The following is a 10,990-nucleotide window of genomic DNA, read 5'->3' on the forward strand; positions in this document are numbered from 1 at the left end:
ACCATCTGCCTCTGTTTTCCTTCTCTGAAAGTTTTCCCATTTCACAGATGGGAAAGTAAAGCCCAGTCCGGGTCAAACGGTAGAAGCCTGGACTTCTCCTGAGAGGAGCAGGGAGGGAAACTCGAGACCACGGGAGGCAGGGCCTCAGGGTACAGTACAGTATCTGGGAGACCAGGAATGAGCAAGGCCTTAAACTGGACTGATCTGGGTTCAAACCTAGACTGCTTGCCCAGCTGCCGTACCTTCTACGAGCCCGTCACCTTCCCCAGCCCAGGTCCCCTCGCCCATGAAACGGGAGTAAACATGTCCACAGACAACTTCTGGGAAGGTTAGAACTGACAGGAGTTAGGGTGGCTGAGGTTGTGCTCAACAAAGGTAAATCGCTTATGGTTGGTAAACTGAGGCCAGAAGGGGAAGGGGCCGCTTGAAGCCCCATAGCAAGTCAGCAATAGAGCCAGCACCAGAAGCCAACCCTGGCTGGTGAAATGGCTGCAGGTATTTGCAAAGGTGGTTTAAAGATTAACCCCAGCTTCCTAGGATATTCTGGGCGGGGCCCTAGCTGGAGGAGCAGGTTTCTCAGCCCTCATTCACTCCTCAGACAGGCCTACAGGCCTTTACTGGGGGGCCTGGGCTGAGGGCGGGATGTTCATGCAGTGGTGTGCTGAACCTGGCTCTTCTCTCGTGCAGGAGCAGATCGGGTTCATCTCTTCCCAACTCCACATTCAGTGATATCATGCTGGTAGCTTGACGTCAGCAGAAGTGGAAGTTTTAACACCGCAGAAACCAGCAGACACGACAAATCAAGGCTTTTTTTTTTTTAATTCCAGAGAGCTAGTTGTTAAATATTTACCAGCCCATCACTAGATTCATCCCCAGGAGTTCAGTCGAAAGTTCTGGGCTTCTTCTAAAGCTTGGATGACAAGAGCGCTTAAAAGCATAGACTTTGGACCCACAGACCTCGGTTCAAGTCCCGTCTCTGCCACTTCATGGTTACATCTCCTTGAGGGGAGCAGAGTTTCTCTGAGCCTCACTATGCCAACCTGCAAAAGGAGCTAAAGAGAGTGCTCCCCTCAGAAGACTCACGCGAACGTGAAATGAAGCGATGTCCCCTCAGTGTGTCTCAGCCCTTTTCACACCCTACCGCTGTCTTGGAGGAGAGGGGGCAGCTGGGACCCCTCTTGGCTCTCTGAGCGCATATGTGGCCTTCCACCTGGAGCCACCAGTGGCTCGGCTCAGCCGCTGAGGTTCTCAGGAGGTCTTTTGGGAGGATGTGGCCAGCACGGTGGTTTCATGATTGAGCGTTGGAAGAGTTCGTTATTTTCAACCACCCCTCTGGGTCTTCACTCAGGCTGTAACCCCCAGCAGGAATGCTCGCCCCACCTCTCTAGCTTCCCGAACGTCCCAGTCCATCATGGTCCTAAGTAAGTGTGGCCTCCTCCAGGATAAGTTTCCTGACAATCTTCTGCTGGAGGCACACCCCGAGCCATTTGGGAGTGTCTGTCCCCACCCAGAGGGCAGGGACTCTGGCCTATTCCCTGGCACAGAGTAGGCACTGCCAAGCGACACTCTCTGGCCAAGACAGCACTGGGATTAGGGATATACATACAAGAGTTCTAACTCTGCCATTCATTGACTATGTGATCCTGCCCTCTCTGAGCCTCAATTTACTCATCAATAAATTGGGAGCAATAACCTTACCAGGATTATGCAGGCTCAAGAGTTGCTTGCTGGTCTAGCCTGGGGAACTGGTGAGTGACTCTTTGTATATTATTTTGCTTAAAAGATTGTTAGTAAAACAGCAGCTCATTGCTTCATACCTGCCAATCATTCATCTTTGTCCATGGGCGGCAAACACTGGTCACTGATAATATACCCAGCCCCGTGCCAGGCCTGGGACACCAAGAGGGATAATTTCCCAACCCCAAGCACCCAGCAGATGACAGATGTTACTGATGTCAACACTGTGGAGATGGTGAGCACCAGCTGTATACAGTTCTCTGTCTCTGGAAACCTCCTCTCTTTTCCTCCCCCCAACCTGGGTCAAAGCCACAACCGAGGGCAGGATGGAGCATGTGGGGTGAGGCCTGGCTCCTCACAGCTGGCAGCAGATCCGTGGCACCTCCCCCAGGCTATTCGCCTCACCCACCCTGAGCCCAGCACATCCTTGGAAAGCCACTGGGAAGCTGACCCATCCCAGGCTCTGGGTGGGAAATTCCAGACCTGCCCTCTCATTCCCTAGATAGTCTGCTGCAATTGGAAGAACCAGGCTCAGGGCTACAGGACAAGGTGGAAAAGAAGACAGACTCTGGCCTGAGGCTGTGAAATGGGTTTGGCACCTCTCGTGGCACTACAATTTACAGTTTAGACAGAGATGTCCAGGGCATCAGCCTCGCCAACTGCTCGGGCCTCACTTGGGAAGCCTCAATCAATTCACTTCAGTCTAGTTGCTCAGTCGTGTCAGACTCTGCGACCCCATGGACTGCAGCACACCAGGCTTCCCTGTCTATCGTCAACTCCCAGAGTTTTCTCAAACTCATGTCCACTGAGTAGCTGTTGCCATCCAACCATCTCATCCTCTGTCGTCCCCTTCTCCTCCTGCCTTCAATCTTTCCCAGCATCAGGGTCTTTCCCAGTGAGTCAGTTCTTTGCATCATGTGGCCAAAGTATTGGAGTTTCAGCTTCAGCATCAGTCCTTCCAATGAATATTCAGGATGGACTGGTTGGATCTCCTTGCAGGCCAAGGGACTCTCAAGAGTCTCCTCCAACACCACAGCTCAAAAGCATCAATTTTTCGGCACTCAGCTTTCTTTAGAGTCCAACTCTCACATCCACACATGACCACTGGAAAAACCATAGCTTTGATTATGGGAAGCATGACTTTGACTATGGGAAGCCTGCCTCCCTGTTATCACAGCAGCTTGTTCCACCCTGAAGCGCCTGCTCTGGTCCGTCTGCCTGGAATGCCCTCTACCCGCCAGCCCCTGGCTAAGCCATACTCTTCCTTCCTCTGGTCAGTCAATATTTACCGAGCATCTACTATGTGCTAGGGTCTGTGCTCTGCACATTCACCTCTGGGATTCAGTAGTGAACAAGCCAGGTCTGGTCTCTGCCTTGGAGATGCTCACAGTCTGGAGGAGCGGGGAAGAGTGATGGTGTGGTGGTTGGCACAGTGATGGGTAAGCACTAGGGGGTGGAGGGATGGGGCTCTGACTCTGCATGTGTGATGGAGTCCGGGTGAAGGAAGAAGGTTGTCTATGGAGAATATAGAAGCCGGAGGAAGTAGTTGCAGGTGAAAGATGGGCAGAGAAGGCGTTCCGGGCAAAGGGACCAGCATGAGCAAAGACACAGAGGCTGAAAACCCTGTTTGGAAGCAGGCTCAGGCAGTGCTAAAGGAGCACAGTGTAATGAGCAGTGGGGCTCAGGCAGTGCTAAAGGAGCACAGTGTAATGAGCAGTGGGTGCCTGGGCTGGGGGAAGGGAGGTGGGAAGGGAGGCTAGGGGGAGCCCTGAAGATGCTTGAATGTCAGGCTTGGCTTCTGTCCTGGAGGCAATGGGGAGCCATGGAGGGTTGGTCGAGAGGTGCTGTTCCTGAGCAGGGAGCAGATGGAGGGGTGGGAGGAGCAGTCTGGGGCCTCTGGGTTGATGGCAACTACAGCTGAGGACCAGCGGAGGTGGAGCCCCTGGCTTACAGTGTGTGTGTGGGCGCAAACCTATATTCCAGGGAGTGAGGCCAAACTGGCCCGAAGGCCTAAGACCCAGGATGCCAAGGGACTGCCCCCAATCCCATGAGAACCAGAAGGAGCTGGGAGCAAATGAGCGTATGTGTCCTCAGAGGCCGGCCTCCAGAGGGGTGGTCAGCCAACTGCAGGCTCCTGCAGCATCTGCCCACCTCCGGGGAGGGATGGAAACAGTGAGCACCTGAGCAGATAGAGCCCAAGCGAAGACCAGCAAGTGACGGCGCTGACCTTGGAATGCCACCCGCACACTTAGTCCTCGCAACCCACCTTCTGGGTCTGCACGGTCACTTCACAGATGGAAATGTGTGATTCCAACTTCTATTCTCAGCCTGGAGTCTGGAGACAGAACAGAGGCTGCCCATGTGAAAATAGGGGAGACTCTTGCCCCCCCCCACTAAGAAACTCAGCTATTCTTCACATCACTCCCCTCAGCTGAGGCCCAGAGGGGGACAGACACTCTCCCAAGGTCACACAGAGAGTTATTGGCCAGCAGAACCTGCCCTCCTCCACCCCAAGCCTCCTTCCGCCAGAATCTCAGAATGTTTGTGAGAAAAGATAAAAGGAACCAGGGCCCTTGATCTGCCTGGCCTGGCAGGAGGGCAGAGGGCAGGGCGGAAATCTGCAGCCAGAGCTGTGACCCCAGACATCAGAGGGGGTGAGAAACCTGCTGAGCTGAGAGGAGACAGTCTGCAGCAGAAGGGCTTCACAGAATGCTTGTGAAAATAATCAGCGTCGCAACAACCCACAGTGACCATAGCCGGAGCTCCCTGGGCAGTGCCCTGTTCTGGGGTCTGTGCATAGCAATGTGCTTGTTCGTCACGGCACTACAGGGTAGGAGCTATTTTTATTCCTACTGTACAGATGAGGAAACTGTGGCGAGGCAAGGCAATGTGCCCTGGGGAGGGAGGGCAGGACCTCGATCTCAAGCCCTCCTGAGTCTGAAATTCAGGCCCTGTGGTTCTGTCCCACCCAGACCTTGGGCGTATTTCACGTCCAGTAGGGAGAGGCGAGACCCACAGAGCTGGACGCCGCACCTGACCTCTCCTACCCTGAGCCTCTGCTTCCATCTCATGGAATGTCTCCATCTCCCACATTTCCCAGGTCTGTTGGATAGATGGAACATAGCAATGTTCTGTGGGAGTACTTTGAAAAGTAGATACTAAAGAAGAAAAAAATGGTAACTCAAGGAGGGGTGCATAACTCCCAGCTCATTAGATGGGGGGTGCTCACCGTGCCTTCTTCCTCCAAGAGAGGACAGCATGGGGTTGGAGGCAGTAACATTACCTTGGAGAGACCTGACAAACACTCCCTCAGCCAGGTGGTCAAGATCTACATCAACAGGGATAGGGCAGGATGATAATATGTACCCTTGATATGATATGATGAACATAGCACTTCACCTCTGTGGTCTTCCTCCCCCAAATCCACAATCCCAATGTCCTCATGAGAAAGACATCGGACACAGTAGTCCAAAGACATTCTACTAAACAGCAGACCAGTTCTCGAAACTGTCAAGGTCATAGAAAACAAGGAAAGTCCAAGAAATTTTCACAGCCAAGAGGAGCCTAAGGAGACATGATGATTAAATGTTATATGGCATCCTGATTGGGATTCTGGAACATAAAAAGGACATTAGGGGAAAACTTAGCACTCTGAATGAACTATGGACCTTAGTTAACAATAGTACACTGAGATTGGCTCATTCATTGGAACAAATCTACCATCCTGATGGAAGATGGCAGTTATAGGGGAAACCAGTTGGGGAGTATATGCCATGTTGGGCTTCCCTGGTGGCTCAGTGGTAAAAAATCTGCCTGCAATGCAGGAGATGTGGGTTCGATCCCTGGGTGGGGAAATCCCCTGGAGAAGGAAATAGCAACCCATTCCAGTAGTCTTGCCTGGGAAATCCCGTGGACAGAGGAGCCTGGTGGGCTACAGTCCCTGGGGTCCCAAGAGTCGGACATGATTTAGTGACTAAACCACTGCCACCATATGCTCTGTTATGTTCTTTAACAAAGGACAGAATTTTAGGATAGACAGGAAGCCAAGAGAGCTGTCACTAAACATTTCCTTTTAAAACTTGGAAAACCAAGGACTGGGGAATAGAAGAGATTTTCCCAAGGTCACATGCAAGTTCATGACAGCCCGAACTAGGATCAAGGGTTCTGGATGGCACAGGTATTTATCAAATACCTACTGTACACAGGACAGCAGCCTAGGTCCTTGAGAGTTTCAGAGTTTTGTCCATAGGTCAGCACCTCCCCTGGGCCAGGTGTGCAGGGACACAGACCCTGCCCATTGAGGGCTCTCAAACCAGAAGGGGAAGCAGATACTGAAACACCCTGAGCAGGAGAGCCAGAGAGCCATGAACTTCCATGTCTGGAAGATTCAGCCCCACCGTCTGCAACCCACGTGATCTTGCTAAGCCTCACGATGCTGCTTCATGGAAAGGAGCTGGTGATGGAACCTTCTCTCCATGATGCTCAGTGATGCTAAGAGGAGGCGATAAGGTGTTGGAGCTCTGGGGGATCTAATACAGCACTTTGGGCCCTGAAATTTCTCCATAAACAATGATTCCTTATTTTCAAGAGCAGTCTGAGTGCTGGAGAGCTCAGAGAGGGAGCGATTTGTCAAGTTGCTTTGGTGGGGCTTTCTTGGGCATCTTCCTAGGTGAAGGACCTTTCAATTGGGTCTTGAAGGATGGGAAGGAGTTTGCCAGGGAGAGAGGATGTGGAAACTGCAGCCCCAGCCGCCAGAGTTCACCACCTGGTCTGGCAGAGAAGGAAACGCATCGAGCAGCTCTCTGAGGGCATTCCCACGGGATGGGACTTCCCCATTTCTTGGCCTTGATGCCTCCTTCCTGACCTCCCCTGGGCTTTCGGGTTCACCACTGCCTTGAGTCAAGGGCAGAGGCAGTGGGAATGGGCGAGGGCGGGGGCGGCCACCAGAGCTGAACAACTCCAGGACTGTCTGGAAATGAAACCCAGCCCTGCCTCCCACTCACCAGCTGAGTGTCGCTTATACAACTTCCTCCTTCTGCTCTTGTTCAGGAATTACCCGGGGGCCGGGCTCTGCTGGTTGGGGGCACTGCCCCAAAGTCTGGGCCCAGAACCTCCTGGGGTCTGCTCTGGTCACTCAAAGACTCAGACACTTGGTCTCGTGTCCCGCCCCTGCCCTCCAAAATACACTTTCTCCTTCCTACCTCCATTCTTCTGCCCGTGATAGCCCGCCCTCTCCCCTCCACTAGTCCAAACCCCAGTTGCCCTCCTCAGCCCATCCTAAGCTCCTCCCGGAGGCCTTCGGCAGAGACCCCTCCTGGTCCCTGTATCCTCTCTACCCATTCATGCCTCCTGCCTGGCAGGCAAATCAGCAGCGAGCAAGACTGGCACGAACCCTGTCTTTGTAGCAGGGGCCTCTAGGCTCTATGTCCCATGCATCCTGCAGGCTCTGTCCACACCTGGGATGGTGAATTGGAAGTCTGGTACAGCCTCTGCACTGTGTGATCTTGGGCAAGTCCCTTCCCCTTTCTGGCCAGTGTTGTTTCCATAGCTGCTGAGGGGAAAGGTTCAATGCCACATCCAGGGAGCCTTAATTAAGGGAACAGGCAGGGGAGATGGAAAGGGTTGCCCCACCACCCCCCATTCTGTCGACCCCAATACAAAGCTTTCCTCTGAGTGGAACGGGTGAAAGGCAGACTCAGAGCATCGGTTCATCGGAATTTCTGGGTGGAAACAGACATGGGGGCCTGGGAAAGGAGGCTATGAGGTGGCCAGACATCATGATTAAGAGCAACTATGAAGACAGGGCTTTGAATCCTGCCTGGATAGTTCTGTGGCCCTGGGCAAGGCACCTGACCCTGTCATCCTCACTGGTATCATTTATAAACTAGGGGTAACTGTACACATTTCCTTTGGTTTTTAGAAGCATGACACATGCTTCTTGTTCAGTCACTCAGCCGTGTCCAACTCTTTGTGACCCCATGGACCGCAACACACCAGGCTCCCCTGTCCTTCAGTATCTCCTGAAGCTTGCTCAAACTCATGTCGATTGAGTCGACGATGCCATTCAACAACCTCATCCTCTGTCACCCTCCTTTCTGCCTGCCCACAATCTTTCCCAGCATCAGGGTCTTTTCTAATGAGTAGGCTCTTCATATCAGGTGGCCAAAGTATTGGAGATTCAGCTTTAACATCAGTCCTTATTGAATATTCAGGGTTAATTTCCTTTAGGATTGACTGGTTTGATCTCCTGGCTCTCCAAGGGACTCCGAAGAGTCTTCTCCAGCACATAGTTCAAAAGCATCAATTCTTTGGCACTTAGCCTTCTTTATGGGACCATGACACATGCTAGATGCTCAGTAAATGGATATTATTACTATTGTTATTGTTATTATTTCTGGTGTAGCCAGTTTACGGTTCCATTAGAAAAGTGGACAGCTGTGACAGTCTTAAAATTAGCAGTGTACATCTATATATTTTGCCCCGAAAGGGTTCATACTCTACTAGTACATTTAAATGTTATAGTATTAACAATATAATACCATTTCTGTTTTTAAAAAAATGTGGGAGTAGGGAAAATAAAAGGAATAAACACTACCACATTTCGAGCAGTTGTCCCAGGGATAGGGGGATGAGGGGCAACTCACAGATGAGCTTAATAATTTTTTCTTCTGTGCTTATCTTTATGTTTTAAATTTTCTAAAATGAGGTCATGATTTTTGTTGTTCAGTTGCTCAGTCGTGTCAGGCTCTGCAACCCCATGTAGCACACGAGGCTTCCCTGTCCTTCCCCATCTCCCAGAGCTTGCTCAAACTGATGTCCATTGAGTCGGTGATGCCATCCAACCATCTCCTTCTCTGTCGTCCCCTTCTCCACCTGCCTTCAATCTTTCCCAGTATCCGGGTCTTTTCTAATGAGTCGGCTCTTGCATCAGGTGGCCAAAGTATTGGCGCATCAGCTTCAACATCAGTCCTTCCAATGAATATTCAGGATTGGTTGAGGTTTTGATTCGGGGGCAATAGAAAGTGGTAGAGATTATTTGTGACTTGATCGGCTGCCTCACTGGTCTGGACGCCCAGGGCCAGGCCTGGTCATAGACTCCACCGCTCAGGGCTCCTGGGGGCCAAGGTCCATGAGGGTGAGCTGGCCCTGCACCTGGCCTCTCCCCACCCGCTCTGGGTGACCCACCCCCACCCTCCACCCCCAGGTGCCTCCACATGGGATCCTGTGGCTCATTTTGCTCCTGGCCCCACCTGATGAGGAAGAGCCAGGCTCCCGGGGGAAGTGCCTGGTTCTCTTCCATGATGTTCTGGGGCCCTGCTCTTTCTCTTTCCCTAGACCTTGGCTCACCCTGTGTATGTCCACAGGCCCTTCCAGGATGGGGCAGAGGCAGGTGATAAGGAGGGGGGCTCCTTGGCCCGGGGCCTGGGTTTGGGGCCGAGGGCACAGCCCATAGTAGCCCGGGAGGAGCCCACAGTCTGCAGGCTCCCACTCATCTCCATCTTGGTCCAGTTCTCCCAAACCAGAGCCTGAGGCCACACTCCTCTGGGAAGGGATTGCAGAAGCCACTGGGAGGGGACAGGAAGAGACGCAGAAGAGGACAGGCCAATAAAGGAGGTTGATCCAGGCCGGAGGCCACAGGCTCTCCAGCTCCTCTGAGACCTCAAATGAGTCTCAACACGCCTCCACAACTGTCCATCCTACGGAGATTTTGTCCCTCGGTTCTGACTCCCTTTGGCTTCGGGATAGCCCCCAGGCTGTTAACTCCCTCACATTCCATGACCAAGCCTGCTCCCTGCCTCCAGAGAGCCAGAGGGAGAAGAGTCCAGAAGGGAGCACCCACCCAGCTTCACCCGAGCCCCCCTCCCATGTCTTGGTCTCTCTCTCTAGAGCTTTGGACCTGTCTGTCCATCATCCTCCAGATCCTTCCCCAGGACACGCTCCCCTCTCCCACTCTGGCATCCTGGATACTCCCCCACCCCCAGAGCTCAGGTGAGCTTGGAGCATCCAGACAGCATCCGGGTCTCTTCATGATCTCCCGGCCTCTGGTCTCCCCATCCCCCACTCTTCCTCTAACAGCCCTCACCTTCCTATTTTCAGGACACCACTCTGTCCTTCAGTGGCTCCCCTGTGGCCTCAGGCCACAGCCCATAGAAGAGGCCACACAGGGCCAGACAGCCTCTCCAGTCCTGTCTGCATCCTCCCCAGGGCTGAACCGAACCAGCAGCACTGTCTCACCTTTACTCTCTATTCCACAAGGGATGATCCTTTCCCTGCCTCTCCTCCCAGGTTAATCCTCTTCATGTTTTGGCCCCTCCCCTGACACCCCTCCACCAGGCTTCCCTGGTGGTTCAGTTGGTAAAGAATCTGCCTGCAATGCCAGAGACCCGAGTTCAATCCCTGGGTAGGGAAGATCCCCTGGAGAAGGGCATGGCAACCCACTCCAGTATTCTTGCCTGGAGAATCCCATGGACAGAGGAGCCTGGCGGGTTATAGTCATGGGGTTGCAAAGAGCGACAAACACACATACACAGTGATTCCCCCAGTCTGGGTCAAAGTTTCACAAACCTCATCTGCCTGTCTCACAAGGAATGTCCAGTTGACCATTCCCCCCACCACAGGCTGAGAGCTCCGAGTGGGTAGAGTTTGGGCCGGGGTCATCCTTGTACCCCAGCACTGCCCCTCCTTACCCACAGGGCTTGACACTGAACAGGCCCCAGGCTTGTCAGGACAGGAATCTCAGGCCTGGATTTCCCAGCTCCACAGAAACACTGCCTGGCCTGTCTCAGCCCTTGCCTGAGGCTAACACATTCACTCAGCCTTCCATACCAGGAACTGGGCCAGCCACTCAGGTCACACTCCAAGTCTGGCCTCACCTTCTCCCCGTACTCCTGCTGGCTCAGGGAGGGGCTCGCTGGGGTTGGGGATCCCAGAAGGAGCCAGAAAGGAGCCTGGCCCTTCCCTGTCTGATACCTCTCCCATCCCAATGACGGAGTCTGGGGACGCACCTCCCCACAACTCCAGTTTGAACCAGGTCTCTTGCCGCCTCCTGTCGCTGTGGTCTGTCCTCAACTTCTACCGCATCTACCTCCCAATAATTAAACATATTTAATCATCCCTGGTGGCTCAGACAGTAAAGAAATCACCTGCGACGCAAGAGACGTGGGTTCGATCTCTGAGTCAGGAAGATTTCCTGGAGGAGGGCATGGCTACCCACTCCAGTACTCTTGCCTGGGGACTTCCATGGACAGAGGAG

General features: G+C 53.1%; 1 long non-coding RNA gene across 4 annotated transcripts in view; it reads left to right on the plus strand.

The window, feature by feature from the left end:
* LOC147360282 (uncharacterized) overlaps positions 1-1,814 on the plus strand; it is a 4,559-nt gene extending 2,745 nt beyond the window's left edge. For all 4 annotated transcript variants that reach the window (XR_015139066.1, XR_015139064.1, XR_015139065.1 and 1 more), the window contains exon 3: positions 688-1,814. This is a non-coding gene — a long non-coding RNA (uncharacterized LOC147360282). The remainder of the gene's footprint in view (positions 1-687) is intronic.
* Positions 1,815-10,990: the final 9,176 nt, after the last annotated feature.

This window comes from Bos grunniens, chromosome 13, assembly GCF_055505025.1.
Source record: "Bos grunniens cultivar Pamir isolate PY7600 chromosome 13, Bosgru_T2T1.0, whole genome shotgun sequence".
In the NCBI taxonomy this organism is placed as follows: Eukaryota; Metazoa; Chordata; class Mammalia; order Artiodactyla; family Bovidae; genus Bos; species Bos grunniens.